General features: G+C 43.4%; 1 protein-coding gene across 9 annotated transcripts in view; it reads right to left on the reverse strand.

Annotated features, from left to right (window-relative positions):
* Positions 1–17,406, reverse strand: part of TANC2 (tetratricopeptide repeat, ankyrin repeat and coiled-coil containing 2) — a 287,901-nt gene that overhangs the window by 242,879 nt on the left and 27,616 nt on the right. For 6 of the 9 annotated variants that reach the window (XM_076356968.1, XM_076356969.1, XM_076356967.1 and 3 more), the window contains exon 1: positions 10,326–10,742. The exons of 1 other annotated variant lie outside the window; for it this stretch is intronic. The gene's annotated coding sequence lies outside the window, so the exon portion shown is untranslated. Of the gene's footprint in view, positions 1–2,619; positions 2,754–10,325; positions 10,743–11,644; positions 11,713–17,406 lie in introns of those variants that run through there. 2 more of the 9 variants (XM_076356961.1, XM_076356963.1) reach the window with 2 other exon arrangements.

Below are 17,406 nucleotides of genomic sequence, written 5' to 3' on the forward strand. Positions count from 1 at the left end.
CTGCTGCCAGCAGACTTCCTGCACTCAGAGCTTGTAGCATATGGATAAGCTCTTAATACAATACAGAAAGACGACTTCTTGAATGCAAGCAGTCAGGACTAGCTTCACACAGAAGTTCAGCACGAGTGTCTAGACTATGAGCAAACTGCCACCAGATATAAATCTGAGGATTTATAGTACAGACGCTTGACAAGTATAGATTTAAGCTGCCCAAATTCCAGAACTGCAGATTTCAGTAAGCACTTGCATGCATCAGATGCAAGAACACAGGTGGTAGCAGGTGACATCGGAGAAGGGTAAATCCCCCACATATGCCTGAGTCAGCTCTAGTGTATGCATAGCTAAACGGGTAATAATTAATACAAGATTTACTCTGCATATAGTATTACTCTTTAACTGAAGAAAAACCAACCCAAACCATACTCATGTAAAACACGGTGTTGTAAAGACAGACTCATCACTTGGAAGATTTCTACAGTTACTCAGTTTCCTGATAGTGATGAATAGCTAAATAATCTTATGTCGTAGCATCCAATCTTTCTTTAAAGACGGTTTTATCCAAACTTGGAGAGATTTTTCATTCACCCTATTTATGAAGAACATTAATTTGCATCTATGATTGTCAGTGTTTATGCTAGAGTGAAAAACCTTGACTACACAAAAAGGCATAGCACATGCAAAGCCGTAAACGCAGCCCCGTAGTAGTGCCTTATTGGCTTTTCTGACTGCAAAACTGTTTGTCTATGAGGACAAATGCAATGCAAGAGTTTGAAGTTAATCATAACAGCTTTCTTTAATGCAAAATTTTAATTGTAACCAAGACACATAAGAGAATACACAGTATACAGTTACATCAGCTACGTAAAAATCATATAATGGATTTGGTTTACATGAATGCTGAAATTTATCACAAAAAATATCTAATTGAGACAACTATTTCAAATAAGGTGCCTTCATATCTGACTTATACTATACTTCTGAATAGAAATAGCTTGGTAAACAGATTAAACAAGCGTATTCAGGTGCTTACTAAATAACATTCATTAACTCACTTGAAAAATTTGTGTATGCATCCACCAACTTCAATGCTGATCTCCATCTCCAAATATCAAAACTGTATCAACACAACATTGGAAAACTAACTCAGTGCAAGGACTATGAATGCATTCAGCAGACTTAAACAAGGTCTTTATTGACTAGATTTGTTAGGTAGTCTTATGGACATTTACAAGAGGCAGAAGCAGTAAAAAAGAAATCCACAAAGAAATAAGAGTCTGATGCAAAGCTTATCTACTTGATTAGGACCCCTGTAGTTATAGCTATGCCAGGTGGGGGGGGGGGGAGACATTGGCAAAGTCCCCCAGCAGAGAGACAACGTATGTTGACATAAGAGCAGCTAAATCATCTACCCAAATAACTCAAGAAAGAACAAAAGCCCTCTTTGAAAACCTATCTGTGTCTGTGCATGAATTTTGTCCACACTGATACATAGTACTTTCAAGGTCTGAGCAAGTCTGCAATAAGAATCCAGATCTAAAAAAAAGTCACAAATTCACAATTCCCTCTGAATTTCCCTCGCTCTGGGTGCATGCATGCATGCTTGCATGCAAATGACATTGAGATTTTTAATTTTTATTTTGGACATTTTACAGAGCTTTGCATGTTCCAAACTCCTCTGTTCCTGTTTTTCTCTATTTATACTACTGACCATTCTTTTTATTCAGAATAAACTCCGAGAAATTAATTTGTTCATATTTTAAGTTTCCAATTTTTCAAGATCCTTTTGAATCTAATCCTTTCTTCCTATCCCTGCAACTCCTTGAAAGCTGATGTCATCGACAGGTTTAACTAGTACACTCTCAATTCTATCATCCAGGTTACTAAGCAACTTGCTAACCAGTTTTGCATCTACTTTACAGCAGTTCTGGCTATGATATGTCTAACTTTTCAGACAAAAATATCATAGGCCACCATATCAAAAGTGCTACTAAAAGCAATATAGGGAATTTTTCACCTAGTTACAAAGTTTTTCTCATCTTCTTGCAGCGGGTAGCAGCAATTTGTTCAAGACTAGTTAGCGGTGCCAGAGGATGAAGAACTGAGATCTTTCAGTTCCCATTTGGCAAAGTTGAAATCAAATCAATAGACCACTCCATCATTTACTCTTTTAAAATAATTCCTCAGTTTCAACCTTGCATGTACTAACCAAGTTGAGGCTTACATAATAATCCAACTTTTTTTAGTGCCTAGAAGATGGTCTAGCAGGCATCACAGCCCATATTCCCCTGACTTACTCCCCTCACACTTTCTTTCAAATGCTAGCAACTAAAACCTCAGCACAGACCCCCATGACTGAAAATACTTCTCAAGTTCGCAAAAATAAATACTTGCATCTCTTTCTCTTTGGAAACGTACACCAATTTAGAACTACACCATTTGGCTTGTGATCACAACTTGTAACTGGCAAGAACTCCCACTGTTATTACTTTTTGGGATAACTACTACCCACATAGTGCCAGATGGTATATTCCACCTCTGCTGAGGAGGTGTAGGAGCACTGCCTGCTGTCAGCATTGCATTTTCTTTATTTTTTTTAAATCAAGACATAGATAATATTACCGGTCTGAAGAGAAAGCGGGTGGGCATATGTAGCTCCATCACAGCTGAAGCCTTCAAAGAACAATATTCCTTTCTTTAATGGTGCCTGTTACACTAAATCCCTACTCCTGAAGACAAAAAAGCAAGGGATGCCGTGACACACGCCCAAGTATTAACCAAAGGTTGGTGCCAATGGAAAGCTGCTCACAAAGATTTCAAGGAAACACTAATGTTCTAACTGTGAAGCTGAGTATCTCATAATAATAACTGTGTGAATCAGCAGAAAATTGAGTTGGGGTCCTCTAATCAAGTCTTACACTGAAAATTAAATGGAAAAGAATTATTTGAGTAAGAGGAAAAAATCCCCATTAAATTAGCAAATGGGAGATTTCTCCCTTCATAAACTAGCTATTAAACTAAGATTATTTAGAAATGCAAAAGCTGCTAGAAGAGATAATAAGCATTAGACCCCAACTTAAGCAACTACAGAAAGTAACAGATTAAGCAACATACAGCTATATGCACAGAATAACTGCCTGAACCCGTATCATTTTGCAAATATCCTTAAAAATAAAGTCACATGAAGAACAATGTGGCCTGAGAGCTTGGGGCGAGCCAGCAAAATCCACAAGCACAAACACTTATTTGGATCATTCAAATCACTATATCCACTTACATTTGCACCCCTCCACAGGCTCTGTTTTACAACTCTCATAAAATTTCAACACACACTTCCTTTTGGCTCCTTCCTCCAAGCACTACGTATTTCTAAAACCTATCCCCACAATATTTTACTTGGGTTTTTTCCTCTCTCAGAACCATTCCATATTCTATTCCATAAAATCTCTGAAGGATAGAAAGTTGTTTATCTGTTTGTCCGCTATCTCCCCTTTGCTGAACGCTTTCTTCTGCAACACTTACAAGAAACAGCCTGCCTAAGCCTATCCCAATTATCTGCTCAGTGACTGACACCTTATGTTCACAGACACGTACTAACCACTGAGGAGAGCACCAAGACATGAAACTAAAAATCTGCATACTATTAAGGGAACATAGAGAAAGAATAGTGAATAGGGGGCATAGGACTGAAAGGACATGACTATTTTGACCAACTTCTTTCACGTTACAAGCACCATGCTGCCATCCCCCTACTGACTCCCTAAGTCCTGGTGAACTACAGAATGTGCAGGCTTTCCCGTTGACAACTCTCAGCATTAAAAACACATACTTTATTTCTACAAGAGCGCTGTGTACCTTTATCTTCTAGTTACTAGGCCTCTTCAAACCATTATCTGGAAGATTAAGAGCACCCTACTACCAAAAATAGTTTCTCGACACAGAATAATCCCACAGGACAGAATGGAAGATAAGGCAAAAGGGAAAATCATCTGTTATTAGAGAGTTAAATAAAAGGACCAACAAAAGGAAAGATGCACACTTCATTGTTAGTTGCACTCTGGTTGCATATTGTTCCTTTACTTTCCAATAATATTTCTTCATTAAAACTACTAACTTTACAGGATCACAACCCAAGAAGATGGCAGAAGCTCATTTTTATTGATGGAAAACGGCATCACCAGAATCTGCTGTGCCAAACTGGTGGGACAAAACAGGACTGTTAATTCCACCTGATCAGCACCACCAGTAAATAATTTCAGGGCAGGAACACAGGATTATCCGTTTTACCTTACACCCAGACATCTGGTTCAGCACAGCTGAGAGACTGGGCAGCTTTCAGCAGGGGGGTGAAGATAGCAGGAATCAACAGCTGGGTGATGGCACAGACAGGTAAAACTTCTTCAAAGAGCAATAATAGATAGGCCTTTTTTTGTTTGTTTGTTTCCCTAAAACAATAAAGCCAATAAACCAGTTTCCATTTAACAACTGCAGAAAGAGTCTAAATCCTCTAACTTTTATACCTCTAGATACACGACCAGGAAGCTACTCAATTCACATTTGCTTCTCCTTACAGTCTTCTCCCAGTTTTCCTTGTATTTTTTCTCAACTTCATTGGAAATAATAATATTTCACAAACTCAGACAGAAGCAGCCCACTAAAAATGCTCAACATGACATAAGAGCCCATAAGCACAGCTTACCAATATTTAAGCCAACTGTTAAAACACTAACCACGGGATCTAGCTCAATCAGCTTAATACTCTGGAATTCAAGGATGGAAAATTCACCTGCAAGGAACTTCAGATTACCATCAAGGTGACTGGCAGTGAACCAGAGAGACCATAACTGTTTGCAGGTTAAGGATATTAAGACACTTTCAAGAGTATCAGTTAATGCTTTTCAGCAATTGGAATCAATGTACAACAGCTTTCTGGAACCACAGACACTATAAATATTCATACTCCCATTCTGAAGAGGTATTTTACATTGTCTTTAATTTTGATACTTTTCATATGCACTGATGTTTCTCTTTTTCAAATGCGTTCATCAAGTTTCTCATCCAAACTAAGAACGAAACCCAAATTTTTAAGACAGACAGCTGAAAAAAAAAACCCACGTAAAAAGAGGGGGGAACCATTCACACACATATACAAACCTCACTCGTTAAGGCATCTAAAAAATATAAATTGCAGCGGTGATGGTTCCTACTGACTGCTTTATAAAAGCAATTTACATAAATAATCTGAACACAGAAAAACAGCAGCAATCTGCCAAAATATTATTCTACCTGCCCTGGAAATCATACAGGCATGAAGGGAAAAATGAAATAAACACCCAAAATATCTAAAAGTACGTAAGTAAATAGGAAGATCCCCTATCATAAAATACAAATTAACCATCTCTTTTCTCACCCTTGCTAATTAATAACAAATTCCCAGCATGACTTGTATTGCAAACGAGAATTCACCTATCCAAAATACTTTTTTCATTAATGAGATCATTACAAATCCGAAATTTGAGATCACTACAATTCAACCATAATTAGCAATTAAAGCTGATGTAAGTAAAAATTAGACAATAGAATATTCACCATTAAAGTGAAGGACTTGGGGGGGTGGGGGGGGAGGAGGAGGAAGCACACACAATTACCCTATTCATTGTTATTTGGGAATTTTACCTCAACCACTCTGTCAAGCTATTCCATAGTTTAATCTTAAAAATATCCCCTACAGATTAGGGTAAAAGATGCAGTTCAACTATTCAGCTGAATTTCATCAGTGATGTATTTATACAAGCTTCAGGTTTTAAGTATTACACAATGAAAATCTGCAAAGTGTCATTGATCTCTGACAACCAAGTCACCTCTTTCAATGGCAAAAAACCAGAAGCTATGAAAAACAGGATGTAAAGACAAATAACTCATCATGATGACCACATCTCTGCTGTCTTACATGCAACCTACTCTAAAAGAAATGATGGCAAACTTCCAGATTAAAAAGCTTGAGGAAAGAGAAGGAAGAAAGCTTGTCTCCATCTTTCTAAGCTTTGGAAAGCCTTGGGTAGTGGCAGATACACTTTTGCTATTTGCATACACTTACAGCTCAGCACAGGAACAAACACAGCTTTGAGCTCCCTCTGCTTTGATCAGCACAATAAGGTCAGAAATGCTAATCAGATGACTTTTCAATAACTTACGTGAAATGGGGCAGCATGAATGGAACTGCTTGTGGTGCAAGAAAGGATAATTCATACATACCAGGATCTTCACTTTGGACATATACCACCTTATTCCTTCTCATCAAGTACAACCAAACAACTAATGAGCAACAAGTTGCTCCAAGACTTCGAAATTAGGAGTGTGAAAGACCTCCAACAACAAATCACTCCCCAGCCAAACAGAAAAATTACAATCAACTCCAGCCTTCGTACCACAGAGCTATCAGTCTGCTCTGGAAGATATTCCTTCAGTCACCAATATGTTCTTTTCATAAAGGACAAATAAATAACAAATACTGGTAGGTAATAGCTGAAATGTCAACGCGCATGATTCATCACCCTCTTCATTAGTTATGCCAGTTCAAAAGAGAACACCACTCTACCAGATTACTTCCCTACCCATTAGCTCATACAACATCATTCCTCATCAGCATGAGGGCCCCAGCTCAAGAAGGCGGCAGCATGTGGAGACTTGCCTGCATAGGAATAGTAACATGAACTCACCGGGACTCTTCATGTTCCTGAAGTATCTACGTGTGCCTGTGCCAAATTGGCTCTTAAGGATTACTACCTAAGGTTACTTCTTCAGTAAAGCTAAACAATGCTCATCCTTACAAAGCAACACGGTCGGTGGGAGGGAAGGGGGGGGGGAAAGCCACTCACAAATTTTTCATTCCCAAAAAGCAACATTTTTAGCAAATAAGCCCTCCACTCAGAGAAAGAAAAAATTTACCAAAAAAATTATAAAAATGACTGAGGAAGCAAAATTTAGACCAAGGCTTGCTTCATGCAGAATACATACAAAACCAACTATTACATGTATTTTATAAACACCATGAATAAGTAATGATTCCTTTGAAATCAAACAATCATGCAATGTGGCACAAAACCAAATTTGAGTCAGAAAAGCATACTGTACTTTTTATGTTATATCATTACTAATTGATGTTCTCTTAAAGAGTATTTTTCAAGATGGAGTTTCTCACACCACAGTATAAATTAACTTATTTGACACATTTTGGAAAGATAGGTAATAAATGCTGCCCAAGAAGAAAACCACACTATTCAGGGAACTCTATGGATTATTCGAAGATTTCTCTTCCTGAAGAGCTGAAACACCACAGTTCCATCACCACAGCTCCCAAAACATACAGCATTTTTATTCAAAATCCAGTAAAGTAACTTCTGCTCTCTCATCAGAATTCCACAGCCAATTCCACGCTAGGACAACCACCTAAATTCCTCTCCAATCTGTCCATCACCCTCATCATTAAACTAGATCCTTTCGTCACAGGTCCCTTAAGTAGAACCTCAATGAACTGAATTGGATGGGGCGGCTTCCCATGGGACAATTTCAAGACTGGGCTCTAAATGCCCAGTTTCTCCCTTCTTAATGTTAAGTACACAAAGCAAGCCACTATCTTCTCTAACTAATGTAGGGTTTGTATTTAAAGTAATTACTTTTCAAATGAACGCAAAACAAACAATTGCATTTTAGCCCCATAAAATAATGGGACTGGAATAATTCTAAGTAATGTAACTAGAATTTGTTTTTTAAAGCTCGTAAAATCCAGTTGGCAAATAAACTAGAGATGAGCGATCTAGTTCACTCCACCACTGCAAATATTTGCAGATGCAGTGAGCTTTAAACACTAATTTATCTCCAGTGAGTGCAACGGGCATACTCTCTACCTTGAAGTGAAAGAACATGTTATTCCAAGATGAAGACTTCAAATTATCAGTCAGAAACAACCAGCAGGCTCAGTTCTGCTCTCACTGAGGACCGTGGTAACCTCCCACGGACCTTACTGGTAATGCCACTAGGTCCTGTATGACCACGCAGCTTTTGCGTGTTCTACAGATGCTGAAAAATGTTCCTAGAGGTTGGCACATATTTATTATATTGGAAGCAAAGTGCAAGACAACCTGAAATTACTCATCAGGCTGACCACAAGGATTATAATTAACGATGTAAGTAAGGCTGCAAGGCTGAGAGTATTCTTTGTGTAGTGCTAAGCATTAACAAAACATACACTCAGGGAAAGGCACTCACTGTACATCGAAAGGTACCATTTGCAGAGACATTTTTAAGGCTTCATGCAAGTACTCCAGGCATGAGTCCACAATTGGCATCAACCATTCAAGAACTCACGGCTGCCATGAAGGACAGATCCAGCCACTCTATTTCATACTCCTGCATCCTCCTCCCATCACCCTCATGACCCACAGGTCAAGTTCAGTTTATTGATCCAGCTAGAAACGAACTATGCAAAAATAAATAGTTTTCATTCACCCAGCAGCTGCCCAAGCATTTAACTTGGTATGAGAGGGGGCTACAATGCCACGCCACTACAGGTGGGAGAATAGAGACAAGAGGTCTTGCATCAGTTCTTAAAATCAGTTTAATCTTCTCAAGAAATTACAGTTAAGAGCCATTTGATTGTCTGGATGTCAAGGGAAGTCATCTTGCCATATCATTCTGCTTTAAAGAAAATTCAGACACACAAGTTCAAAGAAAAAGAATCGATGTCTGTACTCATGGCTTTATACATCAAAAAGACAGAAATTGGGAAATTTTTTTGAAAAGTTTTTAAAGCAAAAGGTTTTTTTTTTAATATTTCACAACGTGGAATTACAGGCGTTACTAAACCTCACAAGTTTAACCACCTCTAGAAAAGGTAAATTTAGATAAAACATAAGGAGGAACATAATCTTTTTTTTTTTTTTTAAATGAGAAAAACCACATACAAAGTTGGGAGGGTTGCAGGTTACTTTTTTTCTTTTTTAATGTATCAAGGGGTTGTTTTGGAATTTCCTGGCTGCCTTCTTATTGTCTTCCCTTTGCTATTTAATAAAAAGTAAAATATAATACTGATTTTAACAAGCATCCTGAAATTAAAGAAAATATAAGATTCTATAGTAATGAAACTTAAATGTGTCATAGGCAAACCAAAGAAAACCTTGCATATAAAGTGCTCTTCTGGAAATATATATATAAAAAACACAACATGCAGAACTCAATAATACTGTACGTGATGCACATTTGGGCCTAATACAGTCTGCATTTATACACACTAATATTAATAAATTAGAATTTACAAGCAGAAAGTTAGGCATGTTTGCTTGTAATGTTGCAGAAAAAATTAATCTTTTAAAAATTTACTGCACATAATCCATATGCTCATAGATTTCTCAACAATATATATATCACTTATATTCTAAAGGTTTAATTGAAAGTAAATCTAGTGTATGTAACCTGAAATGTTAAAATGTAGTTGTTAGGTACCTTAGAAGACATATTTTTGTTCAGAATATGTATTTCAATTTAAAAAACCATGAGCTCACATAGGATCATGGGAAAACCAATGGAAAAGACAGAAAGATGAGAACAAGACAGGAATTGCTACAACACAATCAATATTGATACGGAGTTCATTTTGTAAAATTATATTAGTCATCCAGTTACACTGAATATGTAACCAGTAATTCATATTGTAATTACAAGTCTAAATCTGCACTTGAGTATGCTTCAGTATTCCATGACCACAGTCCAGCTCCAAACAGGACACGGCCCTACCACTCCTCTCTACTCAAATGAAATTGGTGGTAAGTTTGGAGTACACACAGTCTTTTGCATTTATGATGCACTTGCCAAGCGTTACTACAAAAAAGCAGCACAACTCTTAAGTAGTTTATTTTTTTCAGAAGCCCCAGAGTCATAACGGCCACAGACCTCAAATGCTTTAAGACAGTCTTTGCCCAAGCATTACTGCTTCCCCCCCCCAATAGTTTGTTTGCAGAGCCAAAAAATGGGATTTTGATTATGGCAAGTTGCAATATATTGTACTTCCATAATTCAACTGCATGTTCATCATACATTTTCTAGATAAACATACCTCTACACAAAGTATCCATGATCTAAGGTGTCTCTCACCACTCCAGTAAGAAAGCCTCATGTGACTGTAGCTAGCGAATTCTCTTCAGTATGTTCTGGCCAAAAGGCACTTATTTCACTAGCTTTTTTTAATTCATATATTAGGAATGGATGTTTTCAGTTGCAGGTTTGGTAATTAAGTTTTGAGGATTAAATAGGAAAAATAGACAACACCCAACCTTCAGCGTTTTGAAGAAATCATTCCCAGCTCCAACCTGAGAAATGCTGCAAGCAGGGTTTCATGGCCATGTTGTTGTTCTCTACGGCACGTTCGCTGTATTTCTTCTTGTTCTTCTCCCAATTCAACATTAATTTGCCTTCATTTAGTATACTGTAGCTATGCTACACTCCCCAGCAGCACTAATTAACGTTCATAATTTATTTAATTTCTCCAGATATTTCGTTTTCCTTCTGCTCTTTTCACCTGTATAAAAGCCAAAAATCCACATCGATGCATCATTCCCTAAACCAGCTTACTGTCTAACATACACTCCTGAACTTCCCAACACAAATGGGGATGAGAATCTGCCTTTTCCCTGCAAAACACACATCTGAGAGAAGCTGTCTGCCTCATCATCTCTCAATTCTTTTTCACATTTTAGCCCCCAACAATCAACCCACGCCTGCAATAGAAAGATACTGTGTCATTAGACTCCACGCTCCTTACTCACCCTATGGGAGGAATAACAGGGAGGATGTTTAACCCTTGTTTTTCTCCAGCTCTACCGAAGCAGCAGGGAGGGAGGGAGGGAGCCGAGGGCGGTGTGTGTTTGTCTCACGTGCATGCTACCTGCAGCACAGCCCCTGTAGATACGGGGCCATTCTGCAAGGAAAATGCCTCCCTATAGCCTCCCTTAGCGTTTAAAGGGATGGGTTTGAATTCCGCAGCACGTGACTTGCGCACGAAATATTAATCACTTACCTTTTAAGACTGCATGCCGCTCTCCTAAAAATAGGAGGTTTCTAATCGAAAAGACGGAATTTTTGAAACTCTACCTGCACGCTGCTCTCACCGACCCCGCCTTTACAGCCGCCCGGGCACAGCAACGCTACCCGCTGCTATCCCAAGTTCTGTTAACGAGGAACAACCCCACCGTGAGCCGGTCAGCCCGAACGCGGCTCACGCAGCCCGCCCGCGGGGTGCGGGCTGAGGGGCGCCCCCGCCGCGGGGGACGCGGGAGAGCAGCGCCCAGCGTCGTCCCCCCCCGCCGCCGTCACGATCACGGGGGCTGTACCTGCCCCCTCCCGCCGCGGTGCGGGGCTCTGCCCGGCCCCCACCCGTGTGCGGCACCGCGCGGCGGGGGAGGGGGGGGGGGGGGGAAGGGGCGTGGCGGGGGGGGGTCTCGCCGCGATTTCCACCCAGACACCGCTACCCGCCGCCGCCGACATGTCGCCGGGCGTCGCCCCCTCACGACTCCCCCCCATCTGTCGCCGGGGGGGGAGGGGGCGGTGGGACACACATACACACACGCGGCGCCCCGCGGCCACTGGCCCTTACCTGGCGCGACGGCGTCGCGGGGCTCCCCGGCGGCCCGCGCCCCCCTCACAGACGCACCGCCCGCGGCCGCGGCTGACGAGCGCGGGGCGCCTCCCTCTCACCACATCGCCGCGGCGCCGGGAGCCGCCGCCGGGGTGAGCGCGCGCCCGAAGGGGAGGGGACGGGGAGGGGTGGGGGGCGGCCGGTCTCGCCCCTCCTCGGCGGCGCCGGCCCCGCTGCTCCCTCACCGCTCAGCTGCCACAGCGCCCCCTCCCTCCCTGCCTGCCTGCCGCCTGTCCGCCCGCCGCGGCCTCCCCCGGCGAGCGGCGGCCCCCGCGCTTCTGCCCCCCTCTCGCTCGCTCGCTCCGGAGCGCGCTGCCGCCTCACGGGCGCGCGCGCTGGGCCGCGCGGAGGGGGGAGGGGAGCGGGCGGGGCGGGAGCGGCGCGCGGCGCTCGCCCCCCGGGCGGGGGGAGGGGGAAGGGAAGCGGCGGGCGGGCGGGCGCGCGCGCCCCCGGGCTCCCTCCCTCCCTCCGCGCTCGGAGGTGAGCCGCCCGGGAGAGGCGGGGCTGCTTGGTTATTCATGAGGGGGTGTGGCTATGCAAAACGCCGCCCCGCCCCCCCCCCCCGCACGAGCGCAACCTGCGCCGGGGGAGATCTCCTCGGGAAGGGCGGGGCGCGGCCGGGCGGCTCGGTCCTCGCCTTCCCGCCGCTCGTACCTGGCGCGGCCGCTGCGGAAGGCGGGGGGGGGGAGCGGCGGGATGCGCCTTAATCACATCCGTGATCACCGCCTCCGATAAACCCGGTCGGGAGCGAGCGGGAGGGCGCCGCGGGCTCCGGCGCGGCCAGACCAGCGCCCGCGCCCGGCGAGCGGGAGAAACTTTAGCGGGCGGGGCCTCCGTAGGGCGGGGGGGGGCGCTGTGGCGGCGCGGCCAGGCCCGTGTGCGGGGCGGGTTCCTCCTGTGAGGAGAGAGCGCTGTGGCGGCGCGGGCGCCTCCCGTGTGCAGGAACGTGGTGGCGGCGCGGGCCCCTTCTCTGAGGGGAGGCGGTGGCGGTGGGCGCGGACCTGCCCTGTGAGGGGGAGGCGGTGGCGGTGGGCGCGGACCTGCCCTGTGAGGGGGAGGCGGTGGCGGTGGGCGCGGACCTGCCCTGTGAGGGGGAAGGCGGTGGCGGTGGGCGCTGTGAGGGAGCCGTTCCCGCGCGCAGGGCGCCCTCGCTGCGGGCGGGGAGGCCCGGGCGGCTGCGGGGGAACGATGCTGTGGGAAGGGTTTGCCGAAAAGGAGGGAGCCGACCGCGGGCGGCTCCGTGGGCCGGGCTGCGCTGCGGGGAACAGACCTCAAGCGGCTCCGGCATCTGTCAGCGCCTCCAGCAGGGCCGAGGCGTTAAAACCGCGTTTGACTGCTGAACCTGTTCCTGCAGGTACCGCGCGGAAGGGACCGGGGCTGAGCGAAGGGATTTTTTGGCGATGACACGTAACGAGGCGATGGGAACACGATCACCGCAACCGGCCCCGGTGCCCGTGTGCTGCCCGTGTAGGCGGAGCTGCTCCAGGTATCTCCCGTGCGTGTAGGCACAGCTCTCTGCGGTGAAAACACCCCCAACAGACTTCGGGGTTTGGTTTGGTTTGTTTTTTTTTTTTGAAGGAGACTTCTGGGAATAATACCTGAAAACCAAAACGTTTTACTCATCCTCCCCTACAAGAGATCAGACAGACAGTTGAAGACCAGGTACAAAAGGAACACAGAGGAAGAGAAAAGCTGTATTACCTGTTAAAGCTAATATAAACATTTATTTAAATTACCTAAACACTTAAGATACACATTGCAACTAGCAATCCATTCAGCATACCAGCATTGCTTAATTGTCTACTGTGAATGAAATATAATAGCGACAGAAATTTGGTTTTCTCATCAAACTAAAAATCAACGTTATTTTTGCACAAAAAAGTACATGGTAAACAATTTTGGTTTTTATCTGATTATTTCCCTTTAAGAAAACTAATATTTAGGTCTTAGTCAACAAAATAATTTTTTTAGTCCAGTTCAGAATGTTCCCTTTAATTAAATTAATTAAAAGTATCTACACTCCCTTGGGATGGATGCCTTGTTAAACCTTCTGGGTGCAGATTACTTGCCTCCATCTAACCCCAGAATGGTTACAAGCTTTACATCACATCTGCCCACAGTGCCAAATTAATGACCAAATAAATTAAGCAAGAGGGTAATCTTCAGCTGTGAGTCAGGAAAATTACTTGTACAAAAAATAAATTGCGATAGAAAGAATCCTACCTAGGAAGTGTTAATAAAAATTGGAGGTAGCTCTGGTTTGGTTTTTATGTGTATTTGTTAGCAGAGCTGATAAAACAAGATGCCAAGTTTCTGGAATTAAGCTTGGATCAGAGTGAGTGACGATGTCATCTATATCATCTATCACTGCAGGCCTTGGGTTTTGCTTTCATAGGAGAGTGGCATCACATAAAACAGTGCAACAAGCACTTTAAAAAAAAAACCACAGTAGGGAAATCTTGCAGAAATATTTTCATCTAAATCTGTAGCCTCCTGTCTCTTTCATTACTTCCAGCAGAAGTGCTTTCTGTAATTGCTTATATTCTGTTGCCCTTTAGTCTTTTTAAACCACATATACTAGAGGGGAATACAGAGTCGGAATAATGCCTATTTTTCCTTCAGCAACTTATTAGCATAGCAAATCACTGACTCTGTGCACAGTTACAGTACCAAGGAGGAATAATAGTTCCACCTACAAGAAAATATTCTCAGAACTGATGTCAACTGCTTTATATATGTACCCGTATCATTCCTAAGAAAACAGATTTCAAGACATCGGTTTGTGAAAGAGAGGGAGGATCTGACGCTTCCAGTACAGGGCTGAGAAGTCAAAGGGAATGAGATAATGGCAAAAGACCCGCTTCCAAACGGGAAGAGAGGAGCCACAGTGTCTAAATATTTAGTCATTTTTGTCCAATCCAGAACTTGTGTTAGTCACCTGTGAGAACACCAGAGCAATCGTGCCAGGTCCGTTTCCCACGCTGCCCTATCTGACCATGGCCAAAAGTGGATGCTTCAGCACGGGCAGGTGCGTAGAAAGGTTCCCCCAAGTCCTGTGGCAGCCAACAACGTTTGTGGCTTTAGGACCTCCCGAGGCACATGTGATTCCTAAGTCTTTATGCTACACACGCAGGCTCTGTGTACAGTGTACGAATATCAGCTGGGTGCCTTCTGAGTGAGAACCCACATAGGCAGGGGACTTCTTCAAGTCAATACTTGGGTCTGAAGTCCCTCAGGCAGAGGAGAGGACTGAAAAGAAAGCAGCCTTGTTCTCCACCAATGACAGCCTCCCCTGCATTTTGCAAGGAGCCAGATCCTGCTGGAACATAGGGGGTTTGCTCTGAAAACGCCGTCTGGGACACACAGGCCCGCTTAGTTCTGGATCCCGGCTGTTCAGGCTTCGGTATAAATAAAGCACCAAACTGCCCAGACCTATAAGACTGGGTTGGTCTGTGCCTACCCAGAAGCACAAATATAGGTGTTTCAAGAATATCAACACAAATCACCTATAGTATTTAAAGTCTTCAAAGATGAGCCAAGGGGCGAGGGGGGAGTTTTCAGGATCACCATTCCTGACTTTGGTCCAGAAATCCAACCCAAGTTCCATTTTGGTCACATCCACACCTTGTGACATCTTAGCGTTACAACCACTTGTTCAAACATCTCTTTGGTGAACTAGGGAGCCAAAAAATTCACATAAAGCCTCAATCAACTCTTTATGTTTTGTGTGTTTGTACTGCAAGCTGACACGACGTTTGCACAACAGCAAAGAAAAAATTTGGCTGTAATAAATGAGATGTTGTCTCTTAAATAGCCAGAATCCCTACAGGAAGATAAAAAAACCACTTGGTCTCTTAAATCATATATGCCATCAGATCATCTCCTAGATGGATTCTATTAAGTGTGACCATGTAAAAACTAAATATTGCTTACAATATTTGTTATCTAAGAAGTATATGCCCGTGGAGAAAATATTCTAGTGTAATCTTGTAATGTGATATACTAATTTTCTTCACACTTCAGCAGTCTAAAAGAACACAGGGTCTGCCATCCCTTCAGTAACTAATGAAAGGCATATCTATTTCTGTAGCCTGGGGAGTTTTGAAATAGATTTGTTTTTTTGCAGAAGGAATGGGAGATTTCTGTTTTGCTGGCTGTTTAATTTTAATTTTTGCCATTTTTGGCAAAAGCACCTTGAGTTGTGGATAACTGACTCTCATTTGTCTAAATCTAAATAAACGTGTGCTTCATGACCCTTCTACCACCAGGGTTGCATTTTCACACCAGCATTACCCTTCATCTGAGCAATGGCTGCAATTGGGGCTTGCTAACAGAGCTTTGGAGAAGAAACGAGTAACAGGATGAGTAAAAATAGCTTCATTTTCCTGTATGCACCTGTTTTGGAGTAAGATGACCAGGCAACATGAAAGGAACTGCATTTTGGGAATCTCAGAATTAATACCCAGGCTCTAGTTCTTTCAATAATAGAAGCCAACAGAGACAAAACTTTGTCTGCTTGCAGAGCTCTGTCTCTTCAGAAATATGTATAACCAAACCCCAAAACTCCCTTCGACCCTGAGAAAAAGAATGTAAAAGGCTATGTAGAAACAAAGAGCTGGCGACATATGCCACAGCACATCAAACCTCCATCAAATGGTCCTGCCTGTAACAGGAAACAACTCACAGCCGTTCCCATTCCCCTCCTGCAGCAGATGGAAGTACAGAAAAAAGCCACAGTCTTGGATGAAGTGAAAAGATGTTTGGCCAAGAGATGATGAGCCGTGCGCCGAAGGTCTGTCAGAATGGGACGTTACTGACCTCCAGAAGGATCTAATGCTGCGTGATCAGAGACCCTTCGCGGAAGGTCTTGCCCACTGTCCTCAAGAAATTTTCAGTGAGAACTGAAAAAATAGCGCAACAAATGGCATTGTGAAAGAAGGGTGCTAGATAAGCTGTTAGAGTGTTGTTTGGGTAGCAGCAAGCAAGGAGTGCTTTTAAGTAGGAGGATCATGTCCCCTGTCCGGCCAGTGTTTCCTCCTACCCTAAAACTTTTCAAACACTGCCTGATGCTTTCCCATGTTTTCTTTTTCAAAATAGGTAGCTGAGTGAGATTCCTTAATCCACCAACCAGATGCACACGCCTCAGTCCAGAATTCTGTGTCTGTTTAACAGAAAACACCCATTATTAAAAGAACATTGTACGTCAAACTATAATTGGCAATTTTGAAAGAGAGGATGTATTTATGCAGATCATAGTTTGGCAACAACACCAATCTCACCATTTTCCTCTTGAGAGGCACTACAGGAGCTTTCACGATTGCATGTGATCAAGATAACGTCTCGACTGAAATAAGGTACCTCTGGCACACTGGGGTATGCCTATCGGAGGGTGGACAGCACTCAGCTGTAAACAAAGAAAAATCCTTGTAACGGTACCTTCTGCTTTGTTAACGTTACAGAATTAGTATGCTCTTTGTAGACAAAAGATGCCAGAATTTGGATATACACTAGACCAAACTAGAATACCAGCTTTTGGTATTTCCCCGTTCAATTATGCCAGGACCAACTTAGCTCCGTTTTTAAAGAGTTCACAAGATCACTGTTAATGACTGCAGATGGCAATCAGACAAATGTTCGTTTGGGGTAGGAAAAGCTTCACACCATTTTCTACAGCTTTGGCACAGCCCTTTACAGGCTGTGTTCAGGGCTACTGTAACGAT

The sequence above is a fragment of the Aptenodytes patagonicus genome, chromosome 20 (assembly GCF_965638725.1).
Source record: "Aptenodytes patagonicus chromosome 20, bAptPat1.pri.cur, whole genome shotgun sequence".
Taxonomy (NCBI): Eukaryota; Metazoa; Chordata; class Aves; order Sphenisciformes; family Spheniscidae; genus Aptenodytes; species Aptenodytes patagonicus.